Source organism: Hippocampus comes, unplaced genomic scaffold, assembly GCF_001891065.2.
Source record: "Hippocampus comes isolate QL1 unplaced genomic scaffold, H_comes_QL1_v1.1 scaffold129, whole genome shotgun sequence".
Lineage (NCBI taxonomy): Eukaryota > Metazoa > Chordata > Actinopteri > Syngnathiformes > Syngnathidae > Hippocampus > Hippocampus comes.
The window spans coordinates 673,425-691,278 of record NW_017805992.1 but is presented as its reverse complement, the minus strand read 5'-3'; positions in this window follow the sequence as shown (position 1 = coordinate 691,278).

The window sequence follows — 17,854 nt, the reverse complement described above, 5'->3', positions numbered from 1 at the left end:
GTCCCTGACATCTTTGGACAGCTCGTGGTGACATAGAGGGTTGGAAAAATTCTTAATTTGAGAGTAAGCTGAGTAAATGCTGCTGGTAAATGGTTGTTTGAGCACCACTCAATCTATGGGAGTAAGAATTCTGGCTGAGTTCGAAAGGTCAAATACTTCCATTTTCATCAATTTTCCGATCCGCTTTATCCTCACAAGGGTCGCGGGCTGTGCTGGAGCCTATCCCAGCCATCTTCGTGCAGTAGAGGACACCCTGAACCGGTTGCCAGCCAATCACAGGGCACACAGAGACGAACAACATCCACGCTCACACTTAGGAACAATTCAGAGTGTTCGATCAGCCTGCCATGCATGTTTTTGGAATGTGGGAGGAAATCGGAGTACCCAGAGAAAACCCATGCAGGCCCTGGGAGAGCATGCAAGCTCCACACAGGGAGGCCGGAGCCGAGATTGACCCCATGACCTCTGCACTGTGAGGTCGACGCGCTAGCCACTGGCCCACCGGGCCACCCGGTCAAATACTTGTTTTACTCAATTAAATGAACAGTATTTTTTTTTCCACACAACTGAACAATATTGTGTCAAACCATAATCAATTAACAACCATGGCAATTAGAGGCTGTTAAACTGTGTTGAAAGTGAGCAAACTTGGAAATCCGACAGGGGATCACACGATTTGCCACACTGTATAGGCCGTCAGAGAGCGACATGGAGGAGGAAAAAAAAAAGACATTTATTATGTTCATCCATCTTGGAAATTCAGCAGTAATAGCAACAAAGTGGTTTTTCCTCCTCACCAAAATGAAGTTTGACTTAATCCAATCAGGGGTCAGAAACGCATCTTATCGGCGTGAAAAGGACAGCACACATCAGGGTTAAAGCGATTAGACGCTGTTAAAACACGCCCGGCCTCCATTTTCCTGCCTTTTCCGGTCACTTTTGAAAGCCTTGCAGCTGTAATAAAATATCACTTTTTGTGCATTTTTCGGATGATAATCGCATTCACCACCCTACCCGCCACCGCAGAATATTCCCGTCTCACCCTTTTAAAGCACTTTGCTATGCGCCTGCGTCAGCCGCTCCATGGCGTCACGTCTCTTCTTTTTTTTTTTTTTTTTGACTTGCCACCGCCGCCTCCCTCTCAGGGATTGTCATAAAGTGGTCTTATGCTTCATAATGCAGGTCATTACCCACACTGCTGTGGGAGACCCCACGTCCCCACTTAGGGTGTGGAGACTCCCTTAGCCACTGATGCCACGTTATGCATCCCCGCAGACTCTCTGATTGTCCGTTCCCGTTTGCCGTCGCCACGCTGCCGTTTATTGACACTAAGTCGGCCCCACAAGGCGCAGATAACGCGCACGACAAAGGCCTTTTCTCCGCCTCTGCGGTGCTTACCAGCCAAAGCTTTATTGAAAGAGGAAGCCATAAAGCCGAGCCCAGATATGACTTTGAATGTGATTGCGCCGGGTGACCGATGTATGAGCGCAATCAAGTCACAGGCAATGATATCAACGCTGGAACAAGAACCTGCGCAGGTGGGAGAGCGCAAAGGCCCTCCCTAGGGCCACAGAAGGGAGCTGCAAAGTGAGATGTAGACATACTCAGGGGCTGCATTTGAACCTACATGGATGACCTCTGTGCAATTTTGCTCATGAGTTCTTGAGACTAGTTCATGCCTGTCATTAAAATAGAAATGCACCTAATTTTGTGTCAATCAGCGAAATTGGTGTCAGGGGCATTTTTTTTTTCAAGTTTTCTGAGAGTCCTCAAAAAACGATCATGAAATGTTGATGCTATGCTCCGCCCACATTAGATGGCATACACCAAAAAAGAAAGGCGAGTTATTGTCACCCATCCGTTGAGGATACCTGTTTTCGATTGGGGCTCACTTGAGGAAATTACCTTTGACAAGCCCTGGATTTGGTCGAAAATTTCTGCTTCTGCAAAACTTTCCAAGAGTCCCCCACAAGATTCTCAAACCTGAAATTTTACTTTCTGTAACCCTAAGATGCCACATGATGGTGCTAAAACACTGGATAAATGGGAAAGTAGTAATGCTGTTCAGGAAGTACAGTATTATTGAAGTGATACATCTGACTGAGAGGCAATCTTTGTAAGTTGGGGAAGAGCTAAGTTTAGCGTGGGTTGTGAGTGGAATAACAGTTAACTATGATAGATGATTATATATTTTTTTAGGGAGATCATGATATAAGTTTTTCGCTGTCGGCACAGGATGTTGGTGGTCATAACAATCGCTTCTCTGTCAGGAGTTCTGAGTTCAAAGCTCTGTTGGAATTTTACAGTTTCCTACCACCAAATGAGATTGAAAAGCAAATATGACACTATGGTACGATGAGGCCAGACATGACATTTCAAACAAGCCCTAATGAGCCTTGATCATTTATCAGTACGACAGCTGATATTTTTGCGTGTGTCCTGGAGCTACAGTTTATTCCTGCTCACAATTACACAGAACACAGCCCGCCGCTTCATTAACCCTCGCCTTACCTGGCCCAGCACAAAAGACGGCTCGGGGTGCTTACGAGAGGATTTTTAATGAAAGCTCTGGCATCTGGATCCAATTCATCTTGTCTCTGCCGCAAACCAAAAAAAAAAAAAAACACCCAGAATGCCTTGCAAGTGACTTTAATTACTTTTTTTCATGCGCAAGGAATGGCAAGCGGCGCAAACTGACAGACAGGTGCAGCCATCCTGATTAATTAAAATAATAAAGAGCGGGCGAGGAGGGGGAATATCAATGTGTGGACACGTCGCCTTGATGGGCAAGCATTGATTTAGTCCATGACAACAGGCTGGCCTTCGGGCTTCTATGTGAGAAAGGAAAAAGGAGGAGGTGGGCTCTCGGCCCACCCGTCCTCGGGGCCTGAGCAGCTGCTGCGCACCTATGGACACGTGATGGAGTTAATAAACGCCACCTCCGGGGATTCATCAGCCGTTTGTATCCTATATGACTGCAGCGGACAAAAGCCAGCATCTTTTTGAATGATTAGCCCAAAGAGAGTCTTATTGTCCTCTCTCATATCGATATCGCATCACGTTGTTGAAAGTGGAGTGGGCTCAGGAGAGGATTAAAATAACAATACGCTGACGGATTGACGGGGAACAAATAAAGCCAGTCAAGGTTTGCCGTGTCCATGTACTTTTGTCTGTCATTACGAGTGTCACAAAAAAGGACTGAACACAATTTGCCTTTTGTAAACGATGGGCATTGATTCCGATATTTTTTGACTGTTGTCTTGCATTTGAGTCCATTCGTTTGTGTTGTTTGACAAGGAGGAGCGCAGAGTACAAGATGTAGACTCCCCATTCCTGTTGGCTTGGTAGGACTCTTGGTATTGACTAATCTTGTGCAAAAAAGGATACAGTATTCGATTTAGATCTTCAGTGGCAGCTGTCTCACTTAGTGTTGTGCTTGGTCCCATTCCTATTGACTTGATGGGACTCTCAGGCAGAGCAGGATTTAACTGATTTAACAAAAAACAAAAGAGAACAAAACACTCAACTGACAAAGTTATTGAATGATTTTGATCATCTGTGACTAGTGTCATGTATCTGTTTGGAATGTTTGAGAAGTCGGAGCAGTGAAGCCTGAATGATGATGTATATTGTTATGTTAGCTTTGAGCTCGGTTCGTTTTTTTGGCTTCATAAGCCAATTGACTAGAACAAGTTTTTCTGAAGGAGTTACTTTTGTGTTGGCTCCTGTTATTGGTGTTGTGCACTTGAGTCCATGAATTTCTGCTGTGTGACAAGAACGAGCTCTAATAGAACATGCAGACTGCGATATTAGCTTTAAGCTAGGTTCGATTCCTGTTTGCTTGATAGGACTCTTTGACAGTTGATATAGAACAAGTTTTTGTGGACAAACAGCTTCTATTTGAAGTTTCAGTGACAGTAGCATTGGGCATAGATTTAGACTGCTACATTATCTTTGATTTCCATCCCAATGTAAACCAAGAAGCAAATGCCGAACATTTTGTGAAGGAATGAATTACATCGATTTGGACCTTCTCGGATTTGTTTTACGTTTGAGTCCATTCATTTGTATTTTTGATGACATAGATAAATGAGTATTGCAGCCTGCTAGGTTAGCTTTGCGCTAAGTATCATTCGTGTTGGCTTAAGAGGCAGGAGTCGGCGTTGACCAAGCTTTTGTGAACACCTTCAATTTGAATCTTCTGTGACTTCTGTCATACATTTGAGCCTGTTTGTTCTGAGAAAGAGCCCTGAGAAAAGATATAGACCACTACATGAGGTTCCCTTGCTAGCTGGGAAAAAAAAAAAATGTCATTTTGAAAGCAACCCAAGAGAATGCGGTCGACTTTGGAGGTACAACTGTGTTTTGATTTTTATCAAAAGGGGGGCCAAGATCCATCCACCCATATTGTGAGCTGAAACGTGAGAAGTGTACGTTTGTGTACGCGAAAGCCGACCTGCAGTTCCCACATCTTTGAGCTGACACTTTAGAGAGCCTCTCTCCGTCTCAGCCGAGCGTGTCGGAACAACAACGACGCAGAGGAGAGCAGTGTGTTTAGCGCCTCTCTGTGAAATCCAATACAAGCGGCGGCTCGCAGGCCTTAAAGCAAACCTGACGGACTTCAATACGGCTCTTGCATGGCCCTTATAATCTGCATATGCTTTGGGTTTCACATACTGCAAAGCAAAACACAGCCATAGGGGTGCATCCTGTTAGGATGATAACAAAGGCATCAAATTTACAGTAGCACCTTGCACAGTGAGGCTCTAAACTTTTTAACAAGTGACTAACTAAAGAAGTAAATCAATGAGTTGGAAAAAAAAACATATATTTAGTAATCAATTTGAATAGTTTTGTATTTTTATTTTGTTTTGTTTCTCATCGACTTTTTATTTATTTTTATTCCTACATTGAAAATCAATTCAAATAATCTAAATAATAATAAATAAGGGCTTCCACTACCACTTTTTTAAGTTTCTAGTCAGACGCAAATACAATACAAGGTACGACTCTACACATATGTAATTGCAGTTATTTCGACATGATTTTAGGTTATTCAGTGTTTGTCATTATTTTTCTGTTTATATACCGTACATACACATTGAATATTACAAATTGTGAATATGTAGTTCCGTAACATTCTTACCCAAGTGTAAAGTCATCAAAAATGTAGTACTGTATTCGTGTAGTATGGAATGATAACAAGAGTAATATTTGTTTCAAAAATCTAGCTATTTTTATGTTGATAAACGTATTCATTTGTTGTTTGTGAGGATAAAGCGGAACAGAAAATGGATGGATGGATGTTTTTAATGAATGTGCCTCAAGAAATAGATTTTAAGCTGATTTATTGTAAATAATGCAATTAAAATGCAGTAATAAAATAAATGTTTTTTACGGATGAATAAAAGATTTTGTACTTTTGTATTATATTTTGTATTTGACAGATAGCTAATGAATTAATAGTGAAGTACTAATAAACAATACAATTTAAAAAAAGAGAGAGAAATCATTTTTTGTCCATGAGTGAGCCATCTGTTTAAAAAAAAAGGTACCACGTGAACTCAAAAGTGTATCCACCTGCTTTAGATGACCATAAAATATTATGGCTCTCCATTTTATTGTGGCACACTGCAATGTTTTTCTTCTGCTTTTCAAAGCAACCTGCTTGAGGACATCGGTGTGCTGAGGGAGGGATACGCCACCTAAAGGACAGTGGATGCTTTGCAGCACTTTCACCTCATGATGACAATTCACTGCAGTTTTTCCAAGGACAGAAATTGCAGGAAAGTTGTCTTTTAGTTGTTCCTATAATGTAGGTTAATACTGATGTATACATAGAGGAGGACACTGCATTCATCCTGTTGTCAATGGTTTTTAACAAATCTGTACAATCTGCATTGATGTGCTCCTCTTTCATGACTTTCCATGAGGATTGGTCACTTGGCTGTCCTCCTGATAGGTCAATTAAAAGTGTGTGACCACTTGAACTCATTAGCCAAGCTGTTTGCCTTTCACAGCCTTTTTATTTTTTTGTGTGTGCAACAACTCCACGAGAGAAGGAATTCCTCCTCCGTTTTCTGTGAGTGACGACTGGTAATATTAGCTCGCTAGTTTTATTCAAAGATCCATTAATCTTGACCTTCTGCTGCTGAACCTTTGACCGCCCCTGACCTCTGGACATCATATTACCGCCCGCCAAGGCGATCACATCCTCCTGATTTCAAGTTTTTATTCGCTTTACAGGGACAAAAAAGGGGGATTGTTTACCTTGACACGTGAATTCAGGGTTAAAGATATTTTTAAAAAATAAAAATGTCGACATGCCCCCACAAAAATCATATGTCAGGGTCACTTTTTTTGAAGAACGGGGTCTCGAACAGGGATTCCAGAGCTGTGGTGCACCCTGAGGATGCACATAATTAAAATTTTATTCGCTGGTATGATAATTATTCTTTTACAATAAAATTTTGCATGAAGAAGCTGATGCTACTGACTTTTTTTATGTCAGGATGTTGAAAGCCAATGTGGGGATTTAAAAGTCAAAAGCGTCACTGTATGAACGGTGATATTCCTCTAGAACAGTGGTTCTTAACCTGGGTTCGATCGAACCCCAGGTGTTCGGTGAATCAGTCTCAGGGGTTCGACGGAGCCTCTGCCATGGAGGTTAAGACACACCCGACTCAACATGTCAATTAGTTATGACACGCCCACTTGGCCATCACTGGCTGGTCCGTTTTGTGCACAATTTAAAAAACTTATACCTATGTCTTAAAATTTTAAGTTTTTTTTTTTTTTTTTTTTTTTTAAGAAATAGGGGGGGGTTGAATTTGTAACAAAAAAATCGTATTTTTATTTTTCACTAATGAAGGGTTCGGTGAATGTGCATATGAACTGGTTGGGTTTGGTACCTCTAACAAGGTTAAGAACCACTGCTCTAGAACAAGGATGATAGCTGAGCGTGGCCTTTGTGCCCTTTACATGGGGTGTGCCAGATTGAAGTGGAAGAGATTAGAATGGCTCCTGTCATGAGCAAAATCTCTCTTGTACTGTAGATCAATAAACACATTTGCATCCAAAAGTGCTGTGAAGAATCTGAAGCTAATGACTTTTTTTAAGAGGGTGGGATGGCAAGATGAAGGTGCGACAACAAGCTGTTGGAGGTTGTGTGTGTGTGTGTGTGTGTGTGTGTGTGTGTGTGTGTGTGTGTGTGTGTGTGTGTGTGTGTGTGTCTTAAAAAAAGCAGACGAAATGCTGCTCCAGACTGTTTGAAATGTGGTAGCAGTCTTAAACAGCGAACTGTGGTGCACCTTCCAAGAGTTGTGCAAGTTTAAATTTGTAAAAACTGGCGTTAATCGTACACATTTACAGTATAAAAATAAAGTCATCACTCCAGGGGGTGCGTCACATTCGAAGTGTGGTGAAATGTGGGGATCTTGTTGGATTTGTGAATTTTTGTGATACTGTGGTCTGTTATTTCTGCTTTACAGTTGACAGGTTGCACTTTTTAAGTGTAAAATGATTCCAAACTTTGGATATTCTGTGTTTTACGCACACTTTCTTCCCTGCTCACTTATTTCTTCATGGTTCCTTCATGAGTCCGCAGGAATATATTGTAATGTTTTGGTCTGATAGATGAAGCTTGTGCGCAAATAAGGGTTGTTTTTGTCTGTTGTTGCTGCAATATTAGAGCGGCTGAAACTACCAGGGATAAATTCCTTATGTGTTTCATAACATCATTGGCCAAAAAAGATAATTGATTCTAATGAATGATATGGAAGAGACGTCCACTTCAATTACTGTCACAAAATCGTATCAAACAAATGTGATGTAAACATAGGTCATAAGACAAAAGTCATGAAATATGTAACCATCTGGACTGCACTTCTGAAACACTGAACTTATCTAGATACTATATAAATGAACCAGATATTTAAAAAAAAAAAATGAAGCTTATCAACCAAAATTCAGTAGAGCCCACCAAATTGTCGCTTTTATGATTTAAAATCCACTACATTACGATATTGATTTGATTTTAATTAATTGTTAAGCCCTAGTTGGAGGGTGTGTGTGAGGGAGACGGGGTGCACCAAATTTGTTCAAGTGGCTGCGTGACTTTTACTGGGCTCCTGTAGACTAATCCGCAAGTCCTTTGTCTGCCACAGTGAAAAACCTAAATGAGAATATTAACATTGACACGTGGAGGTTGGTAAAAATCATGGAAAAGGGCTGCGTCTTTGTCCACTAACCTGTTGGTTTGCAAACATAATCGTCAGTTGATGGACATTTAAGATGAGGACCAGCGATCGATGTTTCTCCGCTCTATCGCGTTCTGTCATCTGGACCTGAGGAAAGGTGAACTCGGCCATTCCGAGAAATCCCCGCTTAGCTGTGGGATATCCTTACTGTAGGAAAAAATGGTGCATTAGTGGTGACAGGCGAGCCCGGTGGGGATGCATTCGCGAGGCCTGAGGTAGACTTTGTGTATTATGTGGCTGAGCGTTGCTGTGACTGTTCCGCTTATCTCTTGCCACCGCTGTACGCTTATCTGCAGGTGCCGCGCAATTTTTCCCGGAATCGTCCCAATTCAGCGCCACTGTGGCATTATTAATGTGAAAGGCGACTCTCCATGTTCTGTGTTTAAGCGTTAAAGGAGGCCATCTTTCTTGGATCATCTTCAAGCCATTTGCAGGATTTAATTTCACTCCATCCATAATAGCATCACGCAGGGGTTCTGGTGACCTTAGCAACCTTGACGTTTCTGCAAAACAAAAAAATACTAAAATCCAGATGATGAAAGATAAGTTGCTCATTTTTACACTGAAGTGGAATGATTTATTGTTGATGCTCTCAAACTTTTTGGGTCCGGGGACCCCTTACAGAGGGACAAGGACCACTCATAATTCTTAACCTTAATTTAAATATGTGTCAATTTTTTTTACCGATAAATTGTTCTTTGTGGTTCCAAAAAACAGACATGCACAAAAATGTAACTTTATTGTTTAAAAAAGTCTTTGTAGAAATCAGTTTCTCAAGCATTTCTTTTTTTGGCTTTTCTTGGTTTTGTGTCCCATCACCAATCACAGGGCACACAGAGACGAATAACCATCCGCACTCACACTCACACCCACACCGAGGGACAATTTTGAGTGTTCAATCAGCCTGCCATGCATGTTTTTGGAATGTGGGAGGAAAACTGAGTACCCAGAGAAAACCCATGGAGGCCCAGGGAGAACGTGCAATCTCCACACAGGGAGGCCGGAGCTGGGTTCAAATCCACGACCTCTGCACTGGGAGGTCAACGCACTAACCACTGGCCCACCGGGCCGCACTGTCGAAACCTTGACTTTTTAAAACCACGGTAACCCATCAAACCGGTAATCGGCCCATAACTACATCATAGAGACCGATCTGCATGTAAGTGCGATGAAAATAAAAATAAAAATAATACACAAATAAGTGAGGAATTTGGAAGAAGAAAACAACGAGAAGTGGAGAAATGCATATATTCTGTATGTTCTTGAAAAATGCTTTTTATTCAGAAAAATATTAATGCATCGATTTCACTTCAATTGATGCGATGTATCCCAATCAGAAATCCTCTTCCACGATCATATCAGTAATTTTAAATGAGCCCAGCGCTAAAGTAGGGAAGAGTATTTTTTGTTTCATTGTCGGGCGCCCTGGTGGCTGACTGGTTAGCACATCCGCCTCACAGTGCAGAGGTGCAGGATTCGATTCTGGCTTCGGCCTGCGTGGAGTTTGCATGTTCTCCCCATGCCTATGTGGGTTTTTTCCGGGTACTCCGGTTCCCCCGCATTCCAAAAATATACATGGCAGGTTAATCGAACACTCTAAATTGTCCCCAAGTGTGAGGGTTCGCGTGGATGGTTGTTCATGTCTGTGTGCCCTGCGATTGGCTGGCAACCGGTTCAGGGTGTGTGTCCCGCCTTCTGCCCGAAGACAGCTGGGATAGGCTCCAGTTCGTCCTTCTGAGGACAAAGCGGATCAGAAAATGGACGGATGGATGGATGTTTCATTGACGCGCAGCTATACCCAAAAAAAAAAAAAAAAAAAAAAGATTGGAAATAATGAGAAATATCCACATTTTTTCACGGTCCTCCAGGCTGCGGCTCGCGGACCGTGAGTTGAAGACCCACCGGTCCACTGTGCTCTCGCAAATGCCGCAGTCTCTCAGCAAACTGGCTTTTTTTCACCTGAGAGGCGCAGATTTCCATCCACATTGTAAATAAAAGATGGTGTCGTCCGGCGCCGGTAAGTGTCCCTCCAAGAGCAACCGGGAGGAAAGGGTGAGGGTAAAAAGCGTCCAGGTTAAGTTGTTTGAAAGGCCCCGGGTATTAAGAGGCATTTTACACTTAAGAAGTTGGTTTCGCTGGGTTTTCTGTTTCCCTTCTTATTGATTGATGCTCAACTATCAATGCATAATAGAAAAGCACTCAGAGCAAATGCAGGGTTATGGCCTTGGGAGGGAGTCGGCAGACGAGACCGGAGCGACCGCCCCGCCCTCAGCACCACCACCGCACTCCGATGCCATTATTGGCCCATAACGGATCCCCCGGGAAGGCCCCGTTGTTCAGATCAGCACACACCAAATACCCAATTAAAAAAGGCTTTAAATTCCCTCCTCTTTCCTGGGCCAAAATCAATCTGAATTCAATCTATTCGGCTAGGATTCCGACAGAGCAGGTAATTGCCCATAATCGGTCAGCAAGGTGACAACAGCTTAAAGGGGAGACACTAACACAATCAGGTATTCGCTTTCAGCGCCCCGCCGGGCCTCAGCTGTCGAAAAACAGGTAGAGTGCAGTTTACGCAGCCATCACGATAAAACCCGTATAAAGTTACAGCCAACGCAGCCGCGAGCCTTCCTAAATGACCTGTCGTCAAAGTAATGATCTTCCTGATTGCTCATTTAGGAGTGAACAAATGCGCATATTTTTAGATTGCTTCATCGCTGTCTCGGCAGGATATGATAAACAGTGTGTGATTTAGCAGAAAAATAAACTCTTAATGGGCTTGTAGCGCCGTGCACAATAGACCAGGCAGGATTTTATGAATAATATTTCATCTTCTAGATCGGCTTTTCGCAAACAGTTTTACAAAACAGCCCACATGAATGTTCTGACCATTGGCCGTTTTTGGCATGTGCAGGATGTACAGCTGCACGGGGGGGGGGGGGGGAAAATTTTAAAATTGCATGTGAAATGGGAAAATGTCAAACTCTGCAGAAGAGTTGGAAGTGAGTGAACATCAATATGAATCATGAATGGACTGATATTTTATCTTTTGGACAATACGAACGGGAACAAAACTTTAATGCCACGCACCCCCATGAATGTTTCTGGCGCAATTGGTGCACAAATGCTACCCTCCAATGCCACTTTTTTTATGATTTGAGAGTTCCTCTTCTAGACCCGCCTTTCATTAGATGATGATGCTATACGCACCCCGATTGACCTCCAGACAGAGCTCGGGAAAAAAATCAATCATCCTCCCACATACCATCTAGTGCCAATTTTATATTATGTTGAATACTTTGTCTTCTAGACCAGTCTTTTCCTAAATTATTACGTCACAGAGGTGGTGCCCCCCCCCCCCTTTCACAAACCTTCAAACAACCTTCAACACAACTAGGAAAGATTTTATGCATAACAGTTTTTCGATCAGCATTCGGCAAACATTTTATCCCACACTTCCAGTCAACATTGCAAAAGAGTTGGTGCACCCCTTCACCCCTTCACACACCTTCAAAACTCTTCCAGTGCCACTTTGCAGAATTTTATGTCTAATTTTTTTCATCTCTTAAACTAGCCTTTTACACCTGTTTTTATGCCATGCACATGCAAGCGGAAAATGACTGAGGTGCGCAACTCGTCAACGACTTGAGACATTCAGACAGAGTTGACAAACTCCTCCCCACCACCAAGGTTATTATAGAGAACAAAAACTAACATGTTTATGAAATTATTGATACATATAGCAAAAATGTCATTCATATTCATTTTTGTCATTTGATTTCCTACAATGTTGATTTTAAATGTTTTTATTTCAGTATTAGTCTACAGCTGGAAGAAGGAAGGTCAAATAGTTGTTTGGGAATTGTAGTTTCCTTTATTACACAAATCTTAATGTGACTTTTTTTTAACCTTGCACTTGACAAAAACACCTACAAATAAAAAAAGAAAAAAATAAAGCCAATACTAGAGCGAATAAGAACTAAAGTACAACAAAGCTTTTTTTTAATACAAAGGACTAAAAACCAGCTCTAAAAACGAATCAAAACTGAATCAGGAAAAATTAAATAAAAATGAACTATAATGAAAAATCACTCACTCTTCTAACATTTCCCTGCACACATCCTCAAACACCATACAATACCACTTGACATGATTTTGTCCATAGTGTATTTTACGAAGTTGCTGATGGCATAGTGGTACACTCGCCTGACTTGTGTGCGGGCTCAGTTCCCACTCAGTGATGATGTGAACGTGGGTGTGAACGTGAGTGTGAACGTGGGTGTGATTGGTTGTTTGTCTCTATCTGTGCCCTGCGACTGACTGGCGACCAGTTCAGGGTGTAGTCGGCCTTCCGCCCAAAGTCAGCTGGGATAGGCTCCAACAACAGGGTGTTCAGGATTAGCGGTGTTGAAAATGGATGTATTTGACAAACTTTTTATGCAACACACCGCAGTCAACGTTGCAAAAAGTTGGCGCACCTCCCCTCCCGTGCGCACCCCCTACGATAAACGTCAGTAGGCTTCAGATTCATCATGCCAGCTTTTCCTGTAAATGCGTAATTAAGCACACTGTTCCCTAGAGTACGGCAGTGAAGGCCATCTTCTGCCATTTGAAAATGTCACTGCTGCGGAAAGATGAAAATGGTAAGGTGATTATGGGCCAGGCTGGCGGGGAGGATGCCCCCTGAACTACTTTGGTTACACAAACTTTGTTTTCGCCCCGAACGCATCATCCCTCCGCCTGCCATCTGCCGCCGAAGAATCTGTTTCACTCGATGAGCCAAGCCCAGCCTTTATTGGTCCTAATGGCACTATCAGCTGAGCCGCCAAACCCAATTACCTTTTAAAAAGGGAGGCCACCCCGGCTAATCATGGCTGCCTAACCTGATTTGCCTGTGATGAAGAGACGGGATAAAGAGCAGTTAATGGAGGGAGAATGATCTCACAAATACAAAAAACTCAATTCATTTCTCCGGGAGAGCAATCTGTCCGATTCAGGGGTAATGGAGTGGAGATTCATTAGTCCTCGGGCCTTCGTCGTCGCAGCAGCGTCCCCCTTATCAACAGAATGACAAAAGAATATCGGCGGTCCTCTTGGTATGGACTTGTTTGGAAGGTGTACAGATGGATAGTGATGGATTTGGGATGGCTAGCCCTCTGAAAAAATGGCGCCGGCCCCTAATAAAGACGCAAAATGACAGCATTTACTCCCAGTTGGTAGCAGCTCTTCATTAATGAAGTCACGGAGTGGCGATCAGTCTACATGACTATTTTACAGCTAAAAGAGTGGCATCGTTCCAACAGACCACTGCCTCTGGATTACTGAATGGAAGTTTAATCCCCAAACGCTTGATGTGACCTATAAAAGGCTTATTTTTCAAATCAGTCACAATTCTGTTCATTCAGTCGGCATTGCACGTTTCCTCCCTCTGTGTATGGGTTTCGAATTAAGTCCTGCCTTCTTCCACGGTCTTGCAAGGTTGGCTACTCTGTCACTGTTGAATCATGGGACAAAAATAGATGTCAATGAAGCTAACAGCACCACTGATACGTCGTGATGTCACTCAGTGTGCACATATTAGCAGATAAAAAATAATTTCTTGTTGTTTTGAGTTTTTGTTTTTTTTCCAGGGTCAGAATTTAGATTGTTGGCTGGAATGCAATTTCAACAGGCCATTCAAAAGTACATGTAATGATATTGTTTGACCTTTTGAGTATACATGCTGAATGGAAAATAGGCCAATTTGGATTATTGGTAATCTTTGGTTTTGGGTGAAAGTAACTCCAAATTTCAAGGCAAAATCTTAAATTGGGCAATTCAACAAAATACGTTTGCTCATGTGAAAATTGGCTAATATGCATTTTCAACAAAAATTTGAGTTTACAGAACTAATTGTCCCTTGTATTGTTCCCCCTCACCCCAATTTAAAGATCAAAGTAAAACAACTCAAATTGCTTTGGAGTACACAATTTGCTTGCTTAGTTGTGCTAACGTTGTTGCCACAAATGTCAATGATTTCATTGTTAAATTTGTTCAACTTAAATGACTGTTTAAGTTTTGTTTTTTCCAATTTATGCATTCATCATCTCTCTGAGACGCGGTCTGCCTGTACAGCCACAGTTGGCTTTTCGCTCACTGTTAATGTATCATGGACGAAACGGATGCCAAAATGAATCTTGTGGTAGAAGACCAATTCCAAAGCATTGCCATCCCACCCCAAAATATGTTTTAATTATTTTGATGACAAAAGTTAAATGAGTGAAAACCAATATTATTTGCATTTGTAATTGTTCTTATGACATTGTCCAAAATAATAAAATGTATTTATTTTGAAATAGAGTATTAATCGAACATTTTTGAGAATATTTGCACAATACTGTAGTGACGCAAATGAACGACCGCCATTTGGAGAGTTGCAAAGGCCCCAGAGCATCCACACACCCGTCCAACTTCGTCCTGGACCAGATATGATCCAGAGGACCCGGTGTAGCTGGGGCCAAGGGCCATGGGCAGGTTTCGCAGACGGACATTAAGGCCAAAGCCAGAGTTAAAATCCTATTAGTTTGAGTTGGGAATCGGATTATCGTCGTCGAGAATCACTCGTCTGGCAACTAGGGTCTAATTTACGCCAATCAATGGCAATTATTGAGGGGAAGGGAGCCCCTATTAGAGAGCCTCATCCACTTAGTCTAATGAATGGGGAAGATTCAATCTCGGGCTGTGGAGACGTAGCGGAGAGCTGCGGCTGAATGCAACTTGCAGCACAAGCAGCAGCCCGGAGTTGAGCTGCTGTTTTTTATCAATGGGACTCAAACTCATGACACGGAATTAAATAATAGAAACAATGTGTCATCAACCTTGAATGACTGAAACCCTGCTTTAAGTGCACGATCAAAGCACATTGTTGTGTATTTCACACTTGATGAAATGATAAATCACTGTGTTACATTTGCGAGCTGCATACTGTAGGGTCACACTATCATTTTTTTTTTGTTTGTTTTTATACACATGCAAAAATGCTATCAATACCACTATTATGAGTGACTTTGCACTTGGATTTTAACACTGCCATAAAAACAGAAATAATATTTGGCTTCATTTGCAGATATTTGTGAAAGAAACGAAAAGTTGACATTGAAAATGTCCTTCGATTATGATGCGATGGTTGCCATCCAACAGATTGACGTTCATCTCTTCTACTACACTGCCCTCTACCGTTCAATGGACTTCAAAAGCAATTTAAGGTTGAACAGGGACAATATTTTATTGTGTCATATCTGTAATACAAGTTTTGATCGAAAAAAAATGTCTCGATTTATCGTACTGTTTGCGTCAAATATCAATATTGGCCCTTTCCATTAGCAACAGAGTGTCTTCATGACAATTGTGACTTTTCAGTAGAATAATAATAGAATGGGACATATCAACTATTTATGAAACGCCATAATTTATAGTTATCCCGTTGTGATCGTCTTTTCATGTTTTCCTCACATGATGAGTATCTATTAAGGCACTGCTTTGACACACCATGATCAAAGATCGCTACCGTATTGACATTTTCCAGTGAGAACCGAGTTTGTACTGTAGTCTTTTTTTAACGATTTTTAATACAGTTATACAATTGTACAAATAAGCGTTTTGTAGTAATCTTGTTACAGAAAACACTTTAGTGCAGGAATGTGTTTCAATAAGTTATTGCAATGTAACCTTAATGACTCCGGTGTATTGATTGTTGCACAATCACTATGATCTATCTTGATCAAAGGTCTTGTTTTATTATTAATTATATTATTTTCTCTCTCTGTATCATGACTCCACCTTCATTCATTCATTCATTTTGCGATCCACTTTATCCTCACAAGGGTCGCGGGGGGTGCTGGAGCCTATCCCAGCTGTTTTCGAGCAGTAGGTGGGGGACACCCTGAACCGATTGCCAACCAATCGCAGGGCACACAGAGACGAACAACCATCCGCGCTCACACTCAGACGTAGGGACAATTTAAAGTGTTCAATCAGCCTGCCATACATGTTTTTGGAATGTGAGAGGAAACTGGAGTACCCGGAGAAAACCCACGCAGGCCCGGGGAGAACATGCAAACTCCACACGGGGAGGCCGAGCTGGGATTGAACCCGGTACCTCTGCACTGTGAGGTCAACGCGCTAACCACTGGACGCCCTACTCCACCTTCAGTGTTGTCATTTTCTAATGCAAACCAAGTATTTAGAGTCTTTCTTTTTCTTTAACAATTTGGACATTCTGTGATAAAGCAACTGGACAGAGCTGCTTTTCTTCGGACTCTTACAAAGTGTTTGCTGCACATCGATGTGGGGAATTCCAGTATCTTGAATGACCCTTGGAGGGTTTAAGATTGTTCCAACAGGTAAGCTACATTAATATGTTTTTTTTTTCCGAGGTTGGGTTAGGTTTCAATTCTGAGCTAAAAATGTAAGAAAACAAAATATAATAAAAATGAAACTGAGAGCAATCTGACATCCAGTTTCATGAATGGAAATGGTTTGCGGTTAACACCCTAACATTATGTGTAATGGATCCTACCTAGTTGATGGGAAAATCCCATTTTCACGTTCCCTTTTCAAGTATGAACGGTGGTCGCTCACAAACCCAAATTGACCTCAATCTTCATTACTCACTGTGGGTACCATGCCTAGTTTTACTGTTAATATCGTGTAAATGCTTGCCATTTCCCCTACAGAGTGTCACATCATGTTAAAGTAATATAGAAAGCAGTTTGCAGGCAATGCCACCCTAAACCACAGCTAACGTGCTCATTTAACAGAAAAGAATCACATTGAGATCATGAAACCTGGGCAACAGGTTCCCGAGTGATGAGCACTCTGACTCACAGATCTGAGGTAGGGAGTTGGTATCTCGCCTCGGCTTTCCTCCGTGGCGTTTGCAGATTCTCTGGTGCGTGTGTGGGTTTTCTCCAGGTATTCTGTCTTACTACTACATTCATACAAAAATCCATGTTTGGTTTGATCGAACCTACACGGAGTACCACAGGAGACTGTCTCAGTGTTGTGGTCCTCGAGCCGGTCCTTGGCTTCGAGGACCGGCTCGAGGACCGAAGGTCGGTCCTTGGTCCTTGGCCTCGGAGTCAAGTCCTTGGCCTTGGGTTGCCGGTCCTTGGACACAACGAGGGATTAAAGCCTCTAATCCTTTGTCCACAGTTGCAGACTAAAATAGCAACCTGCATGCTCACATAACGTTATCCCACGTGTTGCCTCCCCCACAACACTGAAAACAAAACAACACGAAAGTAAATTAGAAGAAACACACTCACACACCACACCACAAACTCGTGTGAAAAAAATCAAACATGTTCCATCCAGGGAAACCCATATTGATAGATTTATATGGCACTTAAAGAGGAGCGGGACCGCCACTGACAGGAGTCAATTAGCGCAACCTATAAAGAGCGGCATCAGTTAGTTTCAATCACGGTTCGTTCCGTTCGCGATCGGCAGTTTAAATAGCGTGTAAAGTCTTTCTGTAACAGTGGTGTCTTTTATTTAGCTATTTTTGCACAGTCGTCACGTTTGTGCGGTGGCACTAGAATGTTTGTTTGAACCAA